At 49.9% G+C, this 23,017-nt stretch overlaps 1 protein-coding gene across 5 annotated transcripts in view; it reads left to right on the top strand.

Moving 5' to 3' along the window:
• Positions 1 to 903: 903 nt before the first annotated feature.
• LOC124989035 (uncharacterized) overlaps positions 904 to 23,017 on the top strand; it is a 56,983-nt gene continuing 34,869 nt past the window's right edge. For 4 of the 5 annotated variants that reach the window (XR_007109541.1, XR_007109542.1, XR_007109540.1 and 1 more), the window contains exon 1: positions 904 to 1,235. The gene's annotated coding sequence lies outside the window, so the exon portion shown is untranslated. Of the gene's footprint in view, positions 1,236 to 1,402; positions 1,424 to 23,017 lie in introns of those variants that run through there. The other variant, XM_047558945.1, reaches the window with a different exon arrangement.

The following is a 23,017-nucleotide window of genomic DNA, read 5'->3' as shown; positions in this document are numbered from 1 at the left end:
ATCCTTCTTCCCTGGTCTCGCCAGGACTCCCGGAGCAGGGATGGTGCAGGCGGTGGGGACACAGCCCTTACGAACTTTATCATCCAGCAGAGAGATGGGTCAGCTGGAAGGGGAACTGGCAGAGTAGGGCAACCCAGGACAAGTTGGCCATTCTAATTGGGTACCAGCCACTTTTTAGGCTTTATCTCATTAACCCACATTGGTGGAGGTATTACTGTTCCCATTGTGAAGAAGAAGAAACAAAGGGTCAGAGAAACAAAATGGGCTGCCCTAAACCTCAGAGTGGTGGGTGGGGAGGGAGGGCATCGCTGACATTTTGAGCCAGACCCACCTGACCCATGTTCTCTCTGCTGCACTCCACCGACTCCTGGGTGCCTCTGAAATTAGGAGCTGAGAGGTGGCTTCCACAGGCCAATCTGTGAAATCCAAACAGAGGCAGCTGTGGGTCCCGTGCATGGACAATTAGGATGTGTGCCTTGGGGGTAACCTGAGCTGGGGCAACATCCCAGGAGCTTCTTAAGGACTTGGGGTCTGAGTGAAGCATCACATGGGGGATATGCAGAGCACAGGCTGCCGAAAGTACAAATGAGATTGGCTGAGGGGGCCCTGCTGGGCCGACCAGGCTGGGCAGGGAGGAAACACCACCAAGAAGACCCAAGGACAGCATGCACCTGCTTCATGGTCCAGATGTTTACCTAAAATATATTTTAGCAGGAGAACCAACCCCCCAAGCCTGGTGAGCTCAAGCCCTGGGTGTTTGAGCACAAGGAGGAAGGTCCATCTGGCTGACCTGTGGCAGGGAGGGAGGGCAGGCAGAAGCAGATCCTGGTCAATATTCACTGGGTCTCCCTTGTGGAGTGACAGGGACTGCCTGTGGACACCACAGCTCCTTAGGAGAGGACACAGGCTGCAATGGAGAAGCTGGGCAAACACTTGGCCTGAGAGTGGAAACCAAAGTGGTTTGCAGGGCTCGAGAGTCAGTTGGTAAAATCATCTCTTATGAGCTGGCCTGTCAGCCAGGCTGGGCACTATGCTTGGGCTCCTGTTGCAGAGCTAAGCCTCAGCTCTCTAATCCCCGCCTGCAAGAGCAGCCTGTGCAGCTGCTGATGGACTCCTGAGCAAGTCACCGCACCCAGGATGAGCGATGAGCTTGTCCCGATGGCTGGTAAAGATGCCAAACTCTTCCCCTGGGATCTGCAGGTACCTGCTGGGCAAGGCAGCTGCTGCATTCACAGGTGAGAAGAGAAGTGCCCAGAGCCCTTGGCAGCACAGCTTGGCAAATGGAATTCAGACCCCAGTGGGCCCCTGAACAGGTCCCATTGCTCAGTGCAATACGTGCACAACTCATACCGAGGTCCTGCCAACAGAGGCTGATTCTGTAAAGGACTGACAGCCCTTTGGGAGAGAATTCATCAAAAAGGAGGTAAGCACCAGGTGTGAGTGGGTACAGAGTGAGGCCAGAGGTACCTGCAACCTGGGTGATGAGCAGAGTGGTCATCTCTGCCAGGGGAGCACACAGGAGAAGTTACTTATGAAGACAGGAAGGGCCAGGGTGAAGGGTGACCACTGCCCATGCACAGAGGCATAAGCCCTCCAGGCGGACTGGACAGGTTGAGGTGGGGACTGCAGGGGACAAGGGGGTGGGGCCAGAGGGAGAGGACTGGCCTTTGGCAGGTGTTCTGTGGTTTAGGCCCAGGTCAGGCTGAGCCAGCCAGAGTGCAAGGAAGGAGGGGAGGTGACTCTGCTTTTTCCTAGAGACTTATTCCCTCACCATACAGTGATCTTCCCCCAAACCTCTGTCAACAGTCCCCAGCTGTCTCCTGTCCATGGCTCCAGCTTCTGCTGGGAATCACAGAGACGTTTTCTTGAGCAGAAATGCCCAGGAGGCTGGAGAGCAAGCGCAGCCCTACATGTGTCTGCTGGGACTGCCCAGGGACAGAGCGGGCAACGGAGGCTGAGAAGCAGCAGGCCCCCATTCTTGGGTGGCCTGGGAGGACTTTTGCCCTGTGCACTGCCTGCGTAGACTTGGCGAGTGGCTAAGTCACACGCCTTCCCCTCGGTGTCCCTGTAGAAGGGCACACCAGCCCCCAGCCAGGACCCAGAGTGCAGGTGCTCCCACGCCCTTCTGCCCAGTGGGTGGCAGCACCTCAGGGGCCAAGTCCTGCTCTCACCCACATGTGCCAGCGTGGGGACCTAGGTTTGATGTGACATAGCCACAGAAGTTAACTGTTTTTCTTTTAAGTTCTGCTTTCTGCTTTGGGAAAGTGAGGGGAAGATGCTGGAAGGGCTCCCTTGACTGCTGCCGATGGGGAAGGAACAGCGGAGAGCAGACCGTGGCCGGCAGGCGGCCGCATCCCCGGGGCCAGCCCCCAGGCTGGGCTGTTCTAACTAGAACTTGAACTGAACCGAACCGTGACCCCCAAATTGGAAAACACTGCCCTGATTCACTGAACCGGAACTGAATCCAAATATTATTATTTTTTGACTAAACTCTGAATTGCACTAATGTTTTCTCTTAAATACCTACCAAGCCAGTTTGAACTAGACACAAACATATGTGTTTTCTAAAACTACTGAACCTGAACTTCAAAACAATCTCCTATCTGAGGTGAAGTGAGACTTTATTTACTTGGGAGTATCCTATTCACAGAAGCCAATAAAGCCACTGTTATGGCAGACAGCACTTCATTTCTTTAGCACTTTAATTTTGTTTTTCATTTAAAAAAATGGAGGCATAATCTGCATGAAGTAGGGTGCACTGACCTTAAAGTACAGTTTGACAAGTTTGGACAAATACAGTGTCCTCCAGGGCATGACCCACAGAGGAACATCTTGGCTGTTTGCATCAGCCCAGAGAATTCTCTCAGCCCTTCCAGGCTGTCTTGCCTCAGATTCTGTCTCCTTTGACTTTTCTTTTGAGACATGTGAACACCCACCACCTTCACCTTGGAAAGAGGGAGCACCCATATTATACCCATTTTACGGACAAGAGAACTGAGGCTCAGAGAATGCAAAAGTTTCTAAGTTTGGAAAGCTTGGTAGTGGCAGAGCTGGAACCATCTTGGTGCTGGCCTCCCAGCTCCCCCTCCATCTCAAGCCATCTGCTGAACTGAATACCTAGATTGGGGTTGATGCTCAGGCCATAAACCAGGAGGTTCCACCTATCTTTAAGTCCTCTCCAAGGAAAGCCACTATGTGGCATTCTGGGCTGGGCCACCGCAGCAGACAGGACCTTCTGCTCCTCGGGCCTCAATGCATCCCTGTGGCAGCAGCCTGCTCAGGGGGCGCCAGTCCCCCGTCTCCAGCGTGCCTGTGTGTGGCTGTCTGCTGGTCTCTGGCTGCTTGTGTGTAGACAAACTGCATCTGACCCCCGAGACGCAGCGCCTGTCTCCCGGAGCCGCTGAGCAAGAGAACATTGACCAGGTTCCCAGGCTGGGTTTCCTGGGGAAACATTTTCCAGAGTCTACAACAATGTTGTATTTGATTTGATTTTTCCCCCCTTTACAGGCGATTGTGTGGTTTGGGGTGTTTTGCTCCTAGTTATAATCCAATAAAGAGCAGCTGCTGAGATTTTTCCAAGAGGGCCGCTTTCAACCGCCCTCGTTGAAAACGCACTAATTTATTTCAGTCGCTTGTGGGAAACCAGCCTGAGCTCAAAACAAAGGCGTCCTGTGCTGATGTAATTGCCCCATGAGTTACTCCCCAGCTCAGGGCCTGCTGGTACTCTGGGGGAGGCCCAGGAAGGAGCCTCCTTGCTCAGTGGCTGAGGCTATCCAGAGCCACCTCTCAGGAGGATGCACCAGTCCCCAAGCCCAGTGAGGTTCAGGAACCAAGATGTTCTTCATGGCTGGTGCATCTCCGCTGGCTCACAGGGTTGGTACATCAATCATTCACATTAGAGTATAATTAATTGGATCATTCGCCTGTGAAACACGTAGCAGACGAAGGGGCTGGGACTTTGGATGAAAGGGTTGATGGAGAAAGAATTTCTGCTAAAGGGACCTTCAGTGGGTGCCGGCTAGGTGAACCTCTAATAGGGAGCTCTGGGTACTTTGGGGGTGGGGGGAAAGGAAGACACTCCAGGCAGAGAGGTAGGGGGAGAACTGGGGTCAACATGCTCTTGACAATCCCAGTTCACCTCTTCTGTCTTCCACTGTGTCCAGAAGCCCCTCCGGACAGTACTGAAATGATTAAAGATGCCTAAGCGTCCATGAGGCTTGATTCCACCCAAAGTCCTTTCTTCTTGGTAGCACAAGGGCCTCCTGGACTCTGAATTCTGAAACAGTGGCCGCATGCACAGGGATATGTGAAGTGTTTTGCTACTTTTCCGCTCACAGATACGCCTCTGATCGAATTACACCCGGCACACCACCTGTTTGGCTATAACTGTGTTTCCAAGTGAGGGACGCCAAGGGCACACTGAGCAGTCCTCTCTGCCATCCTGTTTTCCATTTCATTTGCAAAGCGATTTCCCTAGAGCCATGAGTTCTATTTCTTTCCTAGTCAGAGGAAGTCACATGCCAGGGAACATTTGCCTGAGAGATGCCCTGAGGTGCCACGGGCTCCCCTCCACCCAGAGTCCCACCTCTGCTTAGAACCACCTGGAGGAGCCAAGGGGCCAGTGGGCGGAGTCTCTCAGGCCGGAAGTGAGGCCTCTTCCGGTCTTCTAGGCACCGTGCTTATGCAGGAGGGTCCCAGTCTCTGACAGTTCAGATTTCTACGGTTCACCACTTTCCAAAGTCGGCTTTAGTCCCTTTGATGTGGAACTCAAGCGTCTTCTTCTTCTTCTTCTTCTTTTTTTTTTGGGGGGGGGGTCCTGGAGTTTGAACCCAGGGCCTTGTGCTTCCAAGGCAAGCACTCTACCAACTGTGCTAGTCCCCAGCCCCTGCGTCTTCATTTTTATTTCAAAAAATCTTTAGTACATATGCTCATGTGGACAATCTAAGGAATGTCAAGCAGTGTCCCCTGGGCAGTTCCAGAGTCCCGCTGGGCATTTTTGCAGCTTTCCTCCAGTCTTTATTATGTGTGTGTCTCTCTTGGGCCAGCACTGCATACTCAGCTCGGTGTCCTTTTCCTTTTGAACATGGTGCAGATTTTCCCATGACTGTCAATATCTTTGAACCAATTGTTTGAAAGGGCTGTGCGTGAGGGCCTCTCTGCGCTTCTCATTACTTCCCCCAGATGGGTTCCTCTGTGCGTGAGAAACTCAACAGTAGACTTTTAAGTGCTTAGTTTAGTTTAGGTCCTTGGGCTGGGTTCCACTTCTGCAATGCACCCCCCTCCTGCTCCCTGCTAATAGGGAGCATTTGCCACTTATTTTGTTAGTTTAAAATTACAGAAGCAGCGTATGCTCAAGGCAGACCAATCAAGCCCTACAAAGGTGAGTGAAACCAAGGTGCACGGTTGTCTTTTGCCACCTCCAAAGCACATCCACTGCTCCCCTCCCAGGAACCATTGGTTTGGGGTGTATCCTGGCATACCTTTCTCTTTAGTCTCATTTGTTTTTTTAATAAACTCCACAGGTGCCGTATGGGAAGACTGGGAATCATTGGTATAGGGTAAAAGGTCTGGGAATCAGAGACACCAAGGCCTCAAGAGCCTGTCCCTAACCCGTCCACTCGCCAGCTCTGGGAAGCAAGCGCAGTAAACTCCTGGGCCTCACTCTCCTCGCTGCAAAATATGGATAATGATATCTTAGCTTCATGTTTCTAAGATTGTTCTGAGATTAGATTAGTCTAAAACAAACAAACAAATGATGTAAAACTAAACAGGATGCCTAGTTAAATTTGAATTTCAGATAAACAATGAATAATTTCAGCTGGGGATCTAACTCAGTGGTAGAGCACTTGCCTAGCACATGCAAGGCTCCAGGGTCCAGCCTCAGAACCACAAAAGAAAACCCCAGAAAGCAGATTTAAGAAAACAATGAATACTTTTGTCATTTTGATTTCATTTGATCTGGCAGCCTACGTGAGCAGGAACATGGGGAAGAGACCGCACGGGTCCCCTGCTGACCCTCTCTTGGGTAGAGAGGGCTCCTATCTTTAGGTTCACCCATCCCTGGACTTGAGACAGCCCCCAAGCACTGACAAGTGGCAGGAAACAGGAGTCCCTGAAGCAGCAGGAGTAAGGTGGTGTTTATTGAGGACCTACTGTGTGCCAGGCCTTTGGCTAACACCCAAATTTCTGTATTTGCTCTGCTGCTCGCTGGTGCTAACCCTGCCCTGACTCCCTTGCCTTCCCAGTCCTTTGCCCAGATCCCATTCCCAATTCCTGCTTCATCTGGCAGCATATTTGGAAATGCTTCTTGGATTTGAGCTCTTGACTTTCCATACATGTCCTCAAGTGACCTGACACAGAAGTCCTGGGCAAAGGGTGAGTTCCTCTAAAGATCCTGTCCTTTTGGTAGCACTGACCCATTTGGCCTTCTCTTGGGTTCCTCTGCCTTCTCCCAACCCCAGTCTTAGTCTTTCACTTGGGTATGAGTGGGTGGCATTGGTGGTACATTTAGGGAACCCCAGGACCCCTACTCTGGCCTCCCTGTTATAGTTTGGGTCTTAATTGTTTCCCAGGGCTGTATGTTAAAGACCTAGACCTTGGTGTGGCATCGTTGGGAGGTGGTAGAATCTGAAGAGGGGGTACCTGGCAGGAGCTTTTCTGGTCACTGGGGACATGTCCTTGAGGGGATAGTGGGCTCTGGCCCCTTCTCTTTTTCTTTCTCCTACCAGTGATGAGAAGTTTGCTTCCCCACGCGCTCTCCACCATGATGTGCTGCCTCACTGCAGGCCCAAAAGAGACAGGGTCAACTGACCATGGACTGAAAGCTCCAGAACTATGAACCAAAAAATAAACTTTTTCTCCTTGTACATGATCTCAGGAACTCGTCCAGTAACGGAAAGTTGACTACCACTCTGGCTTTCTTTGATGAATTGCACAGAGCTGGCTTTTGGGGTATCATGGACAGAGGCAGAGAGGTCTGGCGGGTGTCCTTCATTTCCTGGGGATACCTCCTGGGCTGCCCATCATGGTGCTCTCCTTGCAGTGCCCTTGACCCTTTGGCAAGCCTCACTTGGTGTTCCCCGCCTCCCACAGGTCCTCCACCTACTGCTGGCTAGTGTGGGAGCCAGGACTCTATGGAGGCCCACGGAGGTAGGAAAATATTCTGCTCAAGACACCTGAACTCAGTGTAATCTTGCTCTGAATGGGGTGCCATTGTAACCCGTATTGGACTGGAGACCAGAGGCGTTTCACCAGAAAAAGATGCACTGGAGGGGATGCTGATGTTTGAAAATGTTCTCTCTGTCAAGAGCTATGTCACTGGAACAGCCATCCGCCTCCTTCCAGGAGCTGAGTTGAGAACCTTCTGGGCCTCATACTGTCCCTTGGGCTCCAGTGTCTTGGTCCTAGGAGATTTAAATGCAAACTTTTTGGAGGTGTTATTTCTCATGGATAAAGTCACTAGCACTATGACATCTACCTTATAAATAATGGTAATAATAAAATCTCAAATAGCATGTACATTTTTTTAAAAATTTATTTTTATTGTAAACAAATGGGATACATGTTGTTTCTGTTTGTACATGGAGTAACAGCATACCATTTGCGTAATCATACATTCACATACGGTGATGATGTTTGATTCATTCTGTTATTTTTTCCTTCCCCCCCACCCCTTCCACCCCTCTTTTCCCACTATACAGTCCCTCCTTCCTCCATTCTTGCCCCCCTCCCACCCCCCATTATGTGTCATCATCCACTTTTCAGTGAGATCATTCATCCTTTGGTTTTTTGAGATTGGCTTATCTCACTTAGCATGATATTCTCCAATTTCATCCATTTGCCTACAAATGCCATAATTTTATTATTCCTTATAGCTGAGTAATATTCCATTGTATATATATACCACAGTTTCTTTATCCATTCATCAATTGAAGGGCATCTAGGTTGGTTCCACAGTCTGGCTATTGTGAGTTGAGCAGCTATGAACATTGATGTGGCTGTATCTCTGTAGTATGCTGATTTTAAGTCCTTTGGGTATAGGCCAAGGAGTGGGATAGCTGGGTCAAATGGTGGGCCCATTCCAAGTTTTCTAAGGAATCTCCACACTGCTTTCCAGAGTGGTGGCACTAATTTGCAGCCCCACCAGCAATGTATGAGTGTACCTTTTTCCCCACGTCCTCTCCAACACCTATTGTTGCTTGTATTCTTGATAATCGCCATTCTAATTGGGGTGAGATGGAATCTTAGGGTGGTTTTGATTTGCATTTCTCTTATTACTAAAGATGGTGAACATTTTTTCATATGTTTGTTGATTGCTTGTAGAGCTTCTTCTGTGAAGTGTCTGTTCTTATCCTTAGCCTATTTGTTGATTGGGTTATTTGTATGCTTTGTGTAGAGTTTTTTGTGTTCTTTATATATTCTGGAAATTAGTGCTCTATCTGAAGTATGAGTGGCAAAGATATTCTCCCACTCTTTAGGCTCTCTCTTTGCATTGCTGATAGTTTCCTTCAGCATGTACATTTTTAAAAAGTCAATTTTAATAAGATTTCAAACAATACTGAGAAAACAATAGCCTCTTCCCAATTTATCTCTTAATTTCCCAATGTGCTGAGATTAGCAGTTTGAGATACAACCTTCTAGACTTTTCTATATGTAAGTGTTTTTTTTTAGGTGACTTGCACGCTACCCATGTTGTTTTGTAATCACACTTTATGTCATGAACATACCACTCTTGTTGATCCTTGTTGAATGTGAGGACCTGTAGTGGTTGGTTCCAGTTCTCATGGCCTTCTCCTGATTGATATCTCATTCCCACCTGGTATTTGGCGTGAGTTGGTCCATCCACTTGAAAGATGCACAAACAGAGCACAGCTGGTCAAAAGGCTGCTGTGGTCACCCAGCTAGTGAGGAGCAGAGCCATTTGCTTTGGAGGCCTGACCCAGGCCCTCTCCACTTCCTCACCACCACCTCCTCCTCCAGGGGTCAGAGTGCTTCAGAGCCACGCTTTGTAATATGTCCACGTGTACACAATGCCTTGAGGATGGTGTTTACTGCAGACTCTGGGTGGGCTCAAGTCTGCCTTTCTAACAAGCTCCTGAGGGATGCTCCTGCTATTGGTCTGGACCCCGCTTTGAGCAGTGAGGCTTCAGTTAAAATGTCAAGCATCCAGAGGCTTTTTAAGGGGCTGATTGAGGGGGAGACACTTGTGGTGTGTGTACCTTCACTGACCTCCAATCTGATGGACGCTTTGATCACACACACTGTAAGCACTCGGGTTAGATAAGCCCTAAGCCCCACACAGCGCCAGAGCCAAAAGGGCCACAAGAGACCAGCTGGTTCAGAAGCCTGGGCCCATCCAGAGGCCTGACTTGCCCCAGGCCTCTGGGAGACACAACTGAGCCTGATGATGTGACAACAGAACCCAGTCAGAACTTTCTACTTGGGCAAGCTCAGGGGCGCTGGGGACTGGATAGGACACATGGGCATTGCTGGCTCCTGGTCCCATCCTCACCAAGGTTCTTCTTCTGTGTCTCATCATTATGGTGACAGAGCTGGACTTGAAGAGTGACTGGGGGAAATGGGGTGCGTGGCTTTCTGTGCCGAGAGATGCTGTGTCCAGCTTTTGCCCTTCTGGCAGTGCCCAACGGTCTGGCTCCCTCCACAGGAAGGAGCCATGCTTGGGGCTCAGCAACCAATGGTCCTCCATCCCCTGCCTGCCAGCACAGCCTGTTAGACCTGGAACATCCATTCATTCACCTTCCACTCAAAAAAATGTCTATTTATCTCTCACCAAGTGCCAGGAGTAGCCCTGGATGCTGTGGCAGGATTCAGCGGTAAGTGAACCAGGGTCCTGGCCTGGAGAGGGAGAGGACTTTGCTAACCCTAATCCCAGCTTTGGATCAACAGTCTTGAATGGCTCATTGAAAATGTCAGTCCCTCACTAAGCTGGTGGCTTCTCCAGTAAGGTCCAGGTGTGAGTTGAGAGTTAAGGAGCACTGTGTTCAGACCCCAGCGGGTACCTGGGCAGTGGGGTGCTGTGAAGATTCTGGAAGGACTGTTGAGGGGAGGGAGGCTGCTGACATGGTGTGCGGGAGGTGCTGGCTGTGGGCGGTGCTCGTCCCCGAGATGTGGGCTTGGTGAAGGCAGCGGCAAGAATGGGCACACTGGGGCAGGCCTCGCCACCCTCACTGGTGCTGCCCATTGCCTTTGTGTGTGGCGGGGAGTCGTTTGGCAGTTTTGGTGGGAGCCAGGGGAGGGTGTCGTGGCATTTTGCTGTTGACATCCTGTTTCCCACTCCAGACTTCTGTGGGAGCCCGGGGTGATGTTGCAGTGGGTAAATCCTGGGAAGTCCCAGGTGTGCTCTCTACCCCTGAGTCTGAGCTCTGAGGCAGGGAGCAGGGTCCTGGTGTGGCCCAGGTGGCTCCTGCTCCCTGGAGGGGAGGCCTGGCAGGGCTTCTGGCCCCACTTACCGTTTTTATTTTTTGATTTTGCTTTTGTAGTTGTAGATTGACAACATACCTTGTGTTGTTGTTTATCTTCATGCAGTGCTGAGGATTGAACCCAGTGCCTCATACATGCTAGTCAAGTGCTCTGCAACTGAGCCACAACCCCAGCCCCTGGCCCTACTACCTGTTTAATGAAAATCACCACGTGGTGGGCCCAGGGTTTCTTCCATGCCTCTGTGCCTGGCACCCTGGAGGCCTGGAGTTGCCAAGGTTCCCTGCAATACTAAAGCTTTGAAAGCAATCCTGGGCTTCTCCCTCCCCCTCAGTATGGGGGATAGTCCTTTATTGAGCACCTACTTTATCCTCACTGGTACACACTGCTAAGGCCTTCACATACCTGCCTGGACTTGTATCTCCTTGTTTTATGATATAGGAAGACAAAGCTGAGGGGCCCAGGAGCCACCCCTGTTCATGCAGCTGGAGGGGCCCAAGGGGACTCTCCACGTCGACCCCACCCTGCTCATGCTCTCCCACCTTGATTTAACTTGCAGGACTTAGGTTAGATGTTGGAAAAATGTCCCCAAGTCCCTGTGCCTGTCTCAGTGCTGGCCTCAGCTGCTGGGTTGGTGTGTAAAGATCAGATCCTGTTTGGGCCAAGGAGGAGAAAGGGGCACCGGGGACAGAGAAAGGAAGAAGGGGTGGCTTTGTTTTGCTCCCATCTCTCCATGTCTTGCTTCACTAAGCCTCAGACTCCTTGGAGAGAGAAAACAGGACACTCTAAAAGTGACTCCCTCCTGCTGCTCTGTAGCACTAGGGACAACTGAGGCCCAAAGATGATTTTTTTCCTGAACAGCTTCTTTTGAGAGGATCTAGCTAACTAACTAGGATCTGTCTGACTACCCTTGCTGATTGGATGAACTGCGTGTAAGACCCAAATATAAAAAATAGGAGCTGGGGCCTCTGGGAGGCGATTCAGTTATGAGATTGGGGCCCTCAAGGATGGGATTAGTGTCCAGCTCTCTTTCTACCACATGAGGACCCAATGGGAAGTGGGTAGTCCACAAGCAGAAGAGAGCCTCCCCAGAACCCGACCGTGCTGGCACCTGACCTTGGACTTCCAGCTTCCAGAGCTGTGAGAAATACACTTCTGCTATTTATGAGCCACCTTGTCTAGGACACTGTTAAACATAGCAGTCTAAACTGCTATATCCTGATGGCCTGCAAGTGGGTATATTTTGCTGTACCCAATCAGCATGTGTAAAGCAGAATGTGTGTGTGCTATTACATTATCTGAATGCCAGTAACTTAGATGCACCTGGGGGACCTGGATGGTGGGCTGGCGCTCCTGCAGAGGAGCTTCTGCAAAGAAAGGAATCCTTTGGCATTGAGGGGTAAACCTTCTCCAAAGGGACCTCTGAAGGAGACTTTCAAAAAGGGTTTAACATGCCAGGCGTGGTGGTGCATGCCTGTAATCCTAGCGGCTTGGGGGCTGAGGCAGGAGGATCACAAATTTGAGGCCAGTCTCAGCAACTTAGTGAGACCGTGTCCCAAAATAAAAAGGACTGGGGGTATGACTCAGGGGTTCATATCCTTGGGCTCAATTCCTGGTATAAATAAATAAATAAATAAATAAATAAATAAATAAATAAATAATCTTAACATGGGGGTCACCCAGGCAGTAATTAGGGAGACATGGACTACTATGAACTAGGGGTCCTGGGCTTGGTGTCTGACCCCTTTAACTGGGGTGACTCAGGTCACTCTGGGCCCCAGGCAGCTCCTCTGAAATGGGGCAGTGAGGCCAGCACTTCCCAGATTTTACTTACGGTGCACAGGATCACCAGGGGACCTTGACAAAATGCAGGTTTGTCTTAGTGGATCTGAGAAGCGACTTGAAATACTGTATTTTTAACCAGTGCCAGGTGATGCCGGCACTGCTGGTCTATGGACCACACGTGGAGAGCAGTGCTCTAGAGAATCTCTGAGAGCCCTTCCATCTTGAACATCCCGGGTTGTGGTTTTGAGGTGGGAAAACAGAAACTGGGTTCCTCATGTTGGAGGGTTTCCTGAGGAAAAGCCAGTTCTGGCCTCAAGTTCTCTCTCTCTCCCCCTCTCCCTCTCATACACACACACACACACACACACTCTCTCTCTCTCTCTCTCTCTCTCTCTCTTTCTCTCTCTCTCCCCGAGAAGGAAAAACAGGCTGGGGGCAGACACAAAGAGGGCTGCAGAGGAGGGGAAAATGATAGGAGGAGAGTCTCCAGGGTGGACAGACAGGGAGACAGAAGGAGGAAGACAGATGGGGCGAGCGGAAGTGGAGAGGGGAGAGGAATGGGGGAGCAAAGGAAGAAATAGAGGCCCCCAGCTCTGCATGTAGATGGCAGCCTTGCCTGAGCATCCAGGGCCCAGCTTTGATCAGGTCTGCCGGAGCCCCGAGGGGTCCCATTCGTTTACTCCTCATGTTCATGTTTGAAAAAAGCACCCCCCACCAGACTCTATCCCCCATCCCCGGCCTGAAGGGGAAGGAAGAAGCCCCCTGCCCCCACCAGAGCGGAGGCGCGTAAGGGCGGTGAACGAGGGCGCTGGAGCTACCGTCTGATTGAACATTAGTCATGCCGCACGTTACATTCTCTAATGAGAAAATTATTCCAGATTGCCTCAAGGGATGGTTGTGATTAAACTATTTGCCTTGACTTCCTCTGCTAAATTGAACATGTACGTATGTGCATGCACACACACACACACACACACACACACACACACACACTATCACCCCACTGAATCTGCTCACCCAAGGGCTTGGAACACTCTTGGAGGGTTTGGTGCAGCCTCCGAATTCCAGAGGGTTTAGCTCCCAACCTGTTCACAGCATGTCTTTTCTATCTGCAATTCAAAGCTGGCCAGGCACTGAGATGGGAGAGGGGGGCCCTTAGTGGGGCCATGTGTCAATCAAGTCTTCCTCCTGGAAGGTCCTCACTGACCACATTCAGATTCTATGGGTGAGTTTCTCCAGGACATCAGATGTCTGTCTCTTAAAGAGAAGCATTTTTTTTTTTTTTCAGGCACTAATCTGGAGGTATTTCCAGATTCCTCTTTATTTTCTCTGCTGTGAAACTCCAATTTTATTTGGACCTCCTATGCATAAGCTGGGCCAAGCCGTTAATATTCAGCCCCTGTTTGCCATTACAGGTTTTTGAAGTATATTTCAAAAGAGAACCAAGTGTACTATTAAATGAGTATTCTTAGGAACTAAAAAGTTCTTATGCAGAATTTATAACTTAAAAAGGAACCTAAGGGTATATGGTCTTGATTATTAGGGCATTAACATACTATCTCCCCAACTGCCTTCTCTTTAAGTCCCAGCCATACTTTGAAGTCTTGTACAAATGGTTCCTCCTCTGGGGTCTCTCTCTGACCATCACCTCAGTCATAATTTACCCCTCCCAATTCTGGGCTCCTACCACTTTCTCTTGAGAGGCTACAATTTCACAAGAGTGTAATGAGTCATCAGTCAGCCTTTGCTTGGTTATGCTGTGTTAACAAACAGCCCCAACAACTCAATGGCTGAGATGCCACTTACTCTTTCTGGAATCCAGCAGCTTCCATCTGAGACATGCCATTCGTAAGGCAGAGGGAAAAAGAACAATTGTGAAACCATATGTGGCTCTAAAATCCCTGCTTAAACGCAGCACACGTCACTTCTCTTCAGACCCTACTGCCCACCACTGATCTCATGGCCATGTCTGATGGCAACAGGTTGGAAAGACTAGAGTCTCTATCTTAAGCATCTCCATTTGCCAATGTGATGTGTCTTGGGTATCCACAGATAAATTCAGTATCTTCAGGCTCGTTATTTAGAGCAATTTGATGTCTGTTCTTAGCACTGTATCAAAATCTTCTTCCCACAATCATTAGGATCTTCCACCTATCCTTTATCTTCGTGTAAGTGTTATGGATCCCTTTGCATTGGGGAATCTCTTCCTGTGAGTTGATTTCAACTTCTGCTTCCATCTCTGTTTTAGTCAGCTTTTTTCGCTGCTGTGACTAAATGACCAGACCATCACAACTGTAGAGGAGGAAAAGTTTATTGGAGGGCTTGTGGTTTCAGACGTCTTAGTCCATAGAAGACTGGCTCCATTCCTCGGGGTTTGAGGTGAGGCTGAACATCATGGCGGAAATTGTGGCAGAGGGAAGCAGCTCACATGGTGATCAGGAAGCAGAGAGAGAGCCTCCACTCTCCAGATACAAAATATATACCCAAAGCCACGCCCCAATTCCCACCTCCTCCAGCCACACCCTACTGCTTCAGTTCCACTTAGTTAATCCCTAGCAGGGGATTAAATCACTGATTGGGTTAAGACTCTTATAACCCAATAGTTTCTCCTCTGAACCTTCTTGCGTTGTCTCACACGTGGGCTTTTGGGGACACCTCACATCCAAACCATAACAATCTCTATGAGCACAAATTTGTTTTCTCTGCTAAAACTGGTCTTCCACTTATGTAGCAGATTCAATATGGCCACACTTTCTTTGTAACTCTTCCTATTAAGAAGTGGAATCTATTTCCTCTCTCTCTGGGCTGCCCTCTGACTTGCTGTGACCAATGGGATATGACAGAAGCGTCACTGTGAGAGCTCTGGAGCCCGGGTCTTAGGAGAAGCTAGCCCCAGTGTAGGGAAGCTGGTGGAGATGAGAGGTGGAAGAGCCAGGGTCGTCTGCCAAGCTCCCAGGTGAGGCCAACTTGAACCTTCTGTCCCACCTGATCCTCCACCTAAAGGTGGCCAAATGAGGAGTCCAGGAAAAGCCAGCAGAAGCCCTATCCAGCTAACCCTCAAATCATGAACAATAAAAATCTTTGTTGGCTTAAGATGCTAGGTTTTGGAGTGGTTCATTATGTGTGACAAGTAAATGGAGTATCCTACATCCCCCAAATTGGTTAATAGCATTCTACTGATCTAGTTTTCCAATCCCTGAACCTGTCAGTCACCGCATCTTCTCCCTTTGCCTCAATCCCACACCCAGTAGGTCAATAAGATCTATCAAAGCAATCTAAGGATCATGGGGAATTGTTTAATGGGTATAGAATTGCTGTTTAACAGGATGAAAAATTTGTGGAAATTGGTTGCATAGCAATGTGCATATAACTAATACCACTGAAAAGTACACTTGAACATGGTTAGCATTATGTTCTTTCTGAAAGGCAGCTCTGGCCCAACACCTGCTAACTCCAGAGCCTTCCTTTGCATTCGGGGGAAATATAAACCCTGTCCCAAGAATCATAATGTCATCTGTCCACCCCCTTGTCCCTCCACCTATGCCCCGTTCTCCCTCTCTTACGGTTTCTGTGCCTTCTAGGCCCTTCCTTGTCTCCACACTGCCACAAGAAGTTTCTCCCACTAGAATGTTCTCACCGCTTTTTATTCAACATTGGTAACATCCACTGGATCTTCAAGTGTTCTTGTTTTTAATACAATTTAATTCATTGATATAGTCAAACCCTTAACTCCTTTCTTTATCCTTTGACATTGTAATCCGCGTTCTGAAACTCTGACCCATGAATAGAATACAAATGTCAAACAACTGACAGACCTGTTGAGGTTGACGGCTGGGAGTAGACAAGAGGGTAGGAAAGGTGAAGGCACAGTTTATTGTGAAAACCTGTGACACCACAGGGGATTGGCATGAGAACATGTTTTTGTCAAGTGTGGCCTCAGTGGGAGCTAGTGTCTAGGACATGATGGTGTTGTGCTGGACACTTTCTGTCAACACCTCTCATCCTTACCACAACCCTTCAAGGTGTTTATTACTAACCTTATTTTTACAGATGAGGAAATTGAGATGTAGGTAGAAAAGGCAATTTTTAAAAAATTAACTTTTTATTGATGTATAACATACATATAGAGAAGTATACATATCATATGGTGAAAGCCATGCTCTAGAAATCAAGAGAGGAGATTGGTTGACAGAATCAGATGCTGCCAAAATGTCAAGTAGCATGCAACTTGCTGAAAAGGAAAAAAAGAAAGAAAGAGAGAGAGAGAGAGAGAGAGAGAGAGAGAGAGAGAAGGAAGGAAGGAAGGAAGGGAGGGAGGGAGGGAGGGAGGGAGGAAGGAAGGAAGGGAGGAAGGAAGGGAGGAAGGGAGGAAGGAAGGGAGGAAGGAAGGAAGGAAGGATCAGTAGATCTGACAGATTGGCACAAAGTGAACACTCCACTGATCACCGCCTGAATGGGAACGGCTTGCCCCTCCTGGGTGCTGCTCCCAAAGGTGGCCATCACTTTGACTTCCACAAATTGGTGAGGCTATTGGCCTGAGTTAGGCTGTGAGGAGACCAACTCGGGCCTTTTCTACTACACTACCCTGTCACACGAGCCCCAGAGGTGGACAGTGTATGGGAGCACAGTGACAGGAGAGGGGGGCGTGGCCCCACAGTACTGCCGCATCCTGGCCCTGACCTGGATAGGGAGAGGCGTGCACATCTGCGTGTCTAGGGAGCAGGCTTGTATTTTTCAGCAGCTCGAGAAAGCCTGCTGGGGGAGCCTCCTCTGTCTGCTCCAGGCGGGGCTTGGATGTCGAGGCTTGTGCACACAGAGGCCGCAGACACCTCTCTGATCTACCTACAGCTCGAAGGCTGGTTGCAACTGCAAACCTTCTTAATAAATCCCTGTGAACTCGGTGGAAGGAAAGCTTTTAAAGTGACCCTCCATTTAAGCCCTGAGTCAAAGCCTTGTGTGTTTTCTTTCCTTTTCTTAACTGGAAGGTTATGTGTTTCTTAGCTACTGGTCAGACTGGATGAGACTGCCAAAAAGCTTTCAGGGAATTTCCTCACCATGTAACAAATTTATGAGTCATATGAAAAACTGGGACTCGCTTCAACCAGCTGCCTCTCATTGACTTGGGGCCTTTTTTACAACACCTTGGTGCTGGGGCCTTAGAGGGAGCCAGCCGAAGGGTTTATTATAACGGCAAATGGCTGCTGTTGCCTGGGAGGACACTTTCCTAAGCCCCCTCTTATCTCCATTTTCCTTTCCTCCCCAGCAGAAAGCTATAAACGTTCTCTGAAGCTGTTCAGCCACAGAAAGGGGAGCTGCAGCGGTCCTGGCAGATGGGTGGGTGGACAAAGGTAGATGTTGGGCTGTATTCTCCCTCTCTGCTTAGATACCCAAAGGTGCCTCCAACCTAACATACCTAAAACTGAGCTCTGCTCTCTACCCACTTGTCCTACACTGCCTTCCCCATCTTAGAATCCATCCACGCCAAATTGTAAACACAGCCACAGGAATATCCCCTGTCCCACACACTCCTTTGCAAAGTGGCCTTACCACTCCCCCATCAAGAGGCAAAGTTATATTTCCAGCTCCTTGAAATAGGCCCAGACCTATGACGGTCTAGAGTACTGGACTATGGTGGGGGGACACGGTGCCCTTTGGAGGCATGGCCCATAACTAGCCTGGTGGCTTCTACTTCCTGCCTCATGGAGCCATGTGCCTTGTAAAATGTGTGACAGTCCAAGGGCCACCGTGCTGTGAGAAGTTCCACCCCATGTGGAGGGTCCATGGAGGACCAGACGCAGGGATATAGGATGCTGAGAGGCACAGAGGTGCCAACAGTGAGTGGAAAAGCCATCTTAGAAGCACATCCTTCCTTGCTGGCCTTCCAGGTTGATGCTGGATGGAGAAGAGACCAATGTTCCCACCCAACTTTTTCCTAATTCCTGACCCACAAAATCATGAGCAAAACCAATGATCCTTGAAAGCATTAAGTTTTGGGGAAGTTTGTTATGCAGCCATAGGTAACACAAACACCCTCTTCCCAGTCACCAGACCAAAAACTTCCTGGGTCACCCTGGCTTTCCTCTCCCTCTCACAATCGCACCTGATGTGTGAATCCTGTGAAATTTATCCTGGCACCCTATCCAGAGTCTGGCCACGCGTGAGGCTCACGGCCATTGTTCCTGGTCAAGCTTTGACCTTCATTTCCTGGCCTCTTCACTGTTGCCTTGTCTGCTGTCTATACAGCCACCTGGGAGTCCCGCTAATGCCCCAGTGAGCCCCTATCACTCCTCTGCTCAGAACTCTCCAGAGGCCCCTGCTTCCCTTGACCCTGTCACCTCTCTGATGTCACTTCCTCCTTGCCTCCATCTTTGCTCATATTATTCAGGCTCATGGGCCTCCCCATTGCTCCCTGTGTAGCCTCAGGATCTGTATCCTCAGAGCCTTTTTGCTGGAATGCTCTTTCCCGTGTGTGTGGCTCACACTCTCATATCTGTACAATCCTGACTCAGTTAGTACCATGGTGAAGCCCCTCTCTTGTCCCCACCTGTCCTGTCACATCCCTGACACTCTTCTCTGCTTCTGCAAAGAGGCCGATATTCCTCATAGCATTTGTCAACCAATGGGCCACCAGTTCCAGTTATTCAGTTATTATCTCTTGCTCCATCAAAGTGTTGGTTCATTTTGTCCACAGACACATCCCCTAGAACAGTGCCAGGTACATAATAGAAGCTCAGAAAACATTCATTTGATGTATGGGTCTTTTTTGTGCCTCACCTTCTGACCTCAAAAATGAGGGAAGTTATAGATGCTTTCAGGGAATTGTGAAAATTCCACATAAAATTTATGTATAGCACATGGCATTGAGCCTGGTGCCCAGGACTCCTGAGGTCCTTTGCCCACGCCCCCACTCTCAACAGCCAGCTGCTTTAAGAGTCTATTCTGAAAAATGTGAGAAGAAATTACATATGATATATAAAAATTATATATTTACATAACTATCAACATAAAATATTAATGTTCCTAAAATATGTTAAAACATATTTTATATATATTTGTTATGTATCTATAAAGAGGCCTGGGTAAAATATAAATTCATTTAGGGTAAATGCTTAGTGGATGTGTCTAACTTGTTTGTCTTGCCTTTCGTTTGGAGTCTCTCCCACCTTTGGAGTAACCACTGATTTAAGTTCACAGCCCACGTGATAGTGTTCAGCGCTCTGGGCTGAGGGTCTACATGGAGCAGCTGATTGGTCCAGCTGGTGTCAGTTGTCCATACCTGGTCCAGTCGGCCATAGCAGGGGGTGGGAGACAGGGATAAGCACAAACAAGCCCTCTGAGCCTCATCTCCAGCGGAGGTTATCAGGAGGGGCAATTCCCAGAGAAGGGGGCTCAGACAAGGAGAGACCCCAGGCTGTGACATCTATCTGGTGAGTCCTCATGTTTGTCACAGACCTGTGTTCTGCTGAGGGGCGTATTTCTCCAGATTGCATCTTCTAGGGTCTGGGGAGCAAGTCTGTGACCCTTCGGATCAATGCTTTTTAGCGGTGAGACCTCAGGTTGTCCCCTCGTGGCTTCCTCTCCCTCAGGGAGGCCCGTCTATTGATTTGGCCTCTGACATCCCTGGCCTTCCCCTCCATCCTGCTGGAGAACTGAAGTTGGTGTGGGTGTAGGGGTTGTGCCTGGCCAGGGCTGCTGGGACTGAACTGCGACTGCTCTTAGCACCAGGGCAGAGAGGACACCAGGGGCTGGCATCTGGACAGAAAGTCCACTCGAGAAGCAGTGGATGTGGCACAGGGAGGCAAACAGGTGACCAGGCCCCCGTCTCTCTCCTGTCCTCTTGTGCCAGGGCCTCTCATTGGCTGAACCCAAACAGAAGCCAGAGGACAAGGGGCTCATTGGCAGAGCCTGGGGGACGCTTCCCACGCTGGCGAGGGAAGGGTGCAGAGGGGACAGACTTTCCCGAAGACATCTGCCCTTCCGCCATCCTCGGCACCTTCTCCAGCTTTTTCACCACAAAGTCCTGCCGGGCGCTCAGCGTTCCAGCCGTGACTGGGGCTGGGGTCAGCAGGTGGTCTCATCTCCAGTACTCCTTAATAATGTCTCACTTTTAGGGCAACAAACATATTTGTCATTACCATTAGGAATTCTTGAGTCATAACTGATGATTAATTCAGAATCTACAATATGTAGAATTTGGATTGTTTCCCACAAAATGCATGTCATGCTTGCTTGCTGAGACCAACTCCATGTGGTTTCTTCCTGGGGACTGACAGAATGCTAGTGCCTGTAGGGATCTGAGGACTCGTCTTGTCACAGTCTGGTGAGAAGTCTCATTCTATGATAAGAAAACTGCAGCCCGGATGAGGGAAGTGACCTGGTCCAAGCCACACAGTCACGTTGGTGGCAGCATGAGGACCTTACCATACACCTCTGGACTCTGAGTTTGTTGTTTCTTCTATGTGACCCTGCTGCCCAGGGATCAAGTGGTCTCAGACAGTAGAGGAGAGTGGGGTTCAGGGAGACTCCCCTCCCTGTTTGCCTCATTTAATTGTTGGCTCATACAATATAGTAGTTATTGGGTGATTGCTATGTGTCACACATAGTAAAGACAGTCATTACTGGGACTCACACACATTGGGCTCTTTTCTCTTCTGTGTTCATAGAAGACTCATGGGTCCAGACCCCAGATCTAGCTCAGTCACCAACTTGCTGTGTGTCTCTGAGTAGGTCACCTTCCCTTTCTGTGCTCCACAAGGGATTAGACAGGAATCGTCTCTGAGTTTCTAAAATTTGACGTTTCAGCACGGTGAGCTCATCTCCTGAGTTCTGGGTTGGTGCTTCTTGCCCCAGCTGTTGCTGGGCCTTCTCCTGGGAGGCAGTCCAGCCTGCACAACCTTATTGAATGCGGGCTGATTACACCTGGACAGAAAGCAAAGAGAAAGAAATAGTTGCTGTTCAGGCTTTCAACTTCCAAAACAATAGTCATGAAAGCCAACGGAGATTTGCTGTCTGGGTTTTGTGGGGAAAAGACTTTTTTTTCAACATCATTCAGGGAAGGTCCAGGAAGCTGCCCCTTCCCTCCTTTCTTCCTCTGCCCTCCTTCCCCACAGCCTCTACCCAGAGAGGCAATGGGACTCACCTGCTGGCTGGGTTTGAATAAAGAACCCAGCCTCTGAGGGCCTCAGATTCCTCCTGAGCAAAATGGGGCCATGGAGCCTTCCTCACGGCTGGGCCCGGGTTTCGGGGTGGGGAGTGGGCGGGCGGCACCTGGCGTGGACATGCTCCTTCTTGGACACCTCTGCCCTCAGTGTGGCCTCGGCTCCCTGCCTTTGTTATGGTCCCTGCGGCTCCTGCCTTCCAGCTCAGCCTCTCCTGAAGGGGAGCACACTCCTCTTCTGGAGTTTGGTTTCTGTCATGACAACTTTTCCCAGGCTCCCCCCCCTTCTGCTCAGCCCCACTTTTGGACCCCTACAGTCTCTCACCACTGACCAGCGGGAGCTGTGCTGCTGCTTAGCCGCCCCTCTCTCGCCTCACAGGACTCCTGGTCAGCCACCCAGCCTCTGTGGCTGATTTTCCTGAAGAGGGAAAGCCTTCGAGGTGGAGGTTCCCAACCTTCACTGGGCATCAGGAGCCCCTGGGGAGCTGCCTCGGGGGGCTCGTTAAAACCCAAGTTGCCAGTGGGACCCTAGTATCGCCGAATCCGAAGGTTTGGTGCGGGGTCCAGGGATTTATATTTCCAGGAAGTTCTTAGGTGATGCCAATGCTGCTGGTCTGGGGATCACCCTTTGAGAACCACCATCCTGGAGAGCAGAGTGGTTCAGACCTTTCTTGAGGGTGGGTGAGGGAAATGCAGGGGTCAGACACTCTCATCCCCCAAGGCCAGGCTGGCCTGGCATTGGTCCTTTCTGTCCTTGGTACTCCATTGCTCTGGTTGCCTGTGAGGCTCCTTGTGAGGCCTCCTGAGCCCAGGGATGTTTGCCTAATTTATGGGACTTGGCAGACCCTCAGAGTCTGAGCAGGACAGAACCTTCTAACACGCAGCGCACTGACATTTAGGGTTTTTTATTGCTCGCTGGGGGAACATACACGCGGAAGGCCGGTTCCCTTCTTGCTATAAAGCTTGGGAATGGAGCGAAACAGGTTAGAGAGCTCCCCGCCCTTGCCCACCCTGGAGTGGTGAGAAAGGTCTCCCTGGAACTGCCGGGCTGTTGATGCCATTGCACACTGCTTCCCCTTGGTTCCAGGTACTCTTTTTCTCCCTGCTCTGCCCATTTGGGTGGTCCATGCAGGGAACAGCCATTTTGATCACATCTGGGAGCTGATTGACTCATGGGACCTAATTCCCCATCTGACAGGTGCTGTAGACGCCCCAGGTCCAGCGCCTCCCTCTGTCTAGCTTGATAACGACCTCTCTGGGTGCTGAATGGTGACAGCATCCCTGGGCCTGGGTTTTGCAACAGCATTTGGTTCTCTTCTCTCCGGTAGCCATGTGGCCTTTGTGGTAGTGAGCTCCCTGTTCCCTGTTATCCATTCCTGCCTTCTTCCTTCGTCAGAGAATTTTGGCTATACTCGTGGCACTCAGACTAGAGATTCAGCTTCCCAGTCTTCCTTGCAGCCAGGTATATCTACGTGGTCAAGTCCTGCCAATGCAATATGGGGAGAAGGGATGCAAACAATTTCTGGGTCATGCCATTAGAAGGAGCCAGGGCGTGCCTCTCCCCATCCCTGTGGGTTGGATTGCAGATGTTGTGGAGAGCTTTCTTGACCACGGGAGCGGAGGTGACACGATAGATGG

This window comes from Sciurus carolinensis, chromosome 7 (assembly GCF_902686445.1).
Source record: "Sciurus carolinensis chromosome 7, mSciCar1.2, whole genome shotgun sequence".
NCBI classification, from domain to species: Eukaryota; Metazoa; Chordata; class Mammalia; order Rodentia; family Sciuridae; genus Sciurus; species Sciurus carolinensis.
This window is presented reverse-complemented; position numbering and strand designations above follow the sequence as displayed.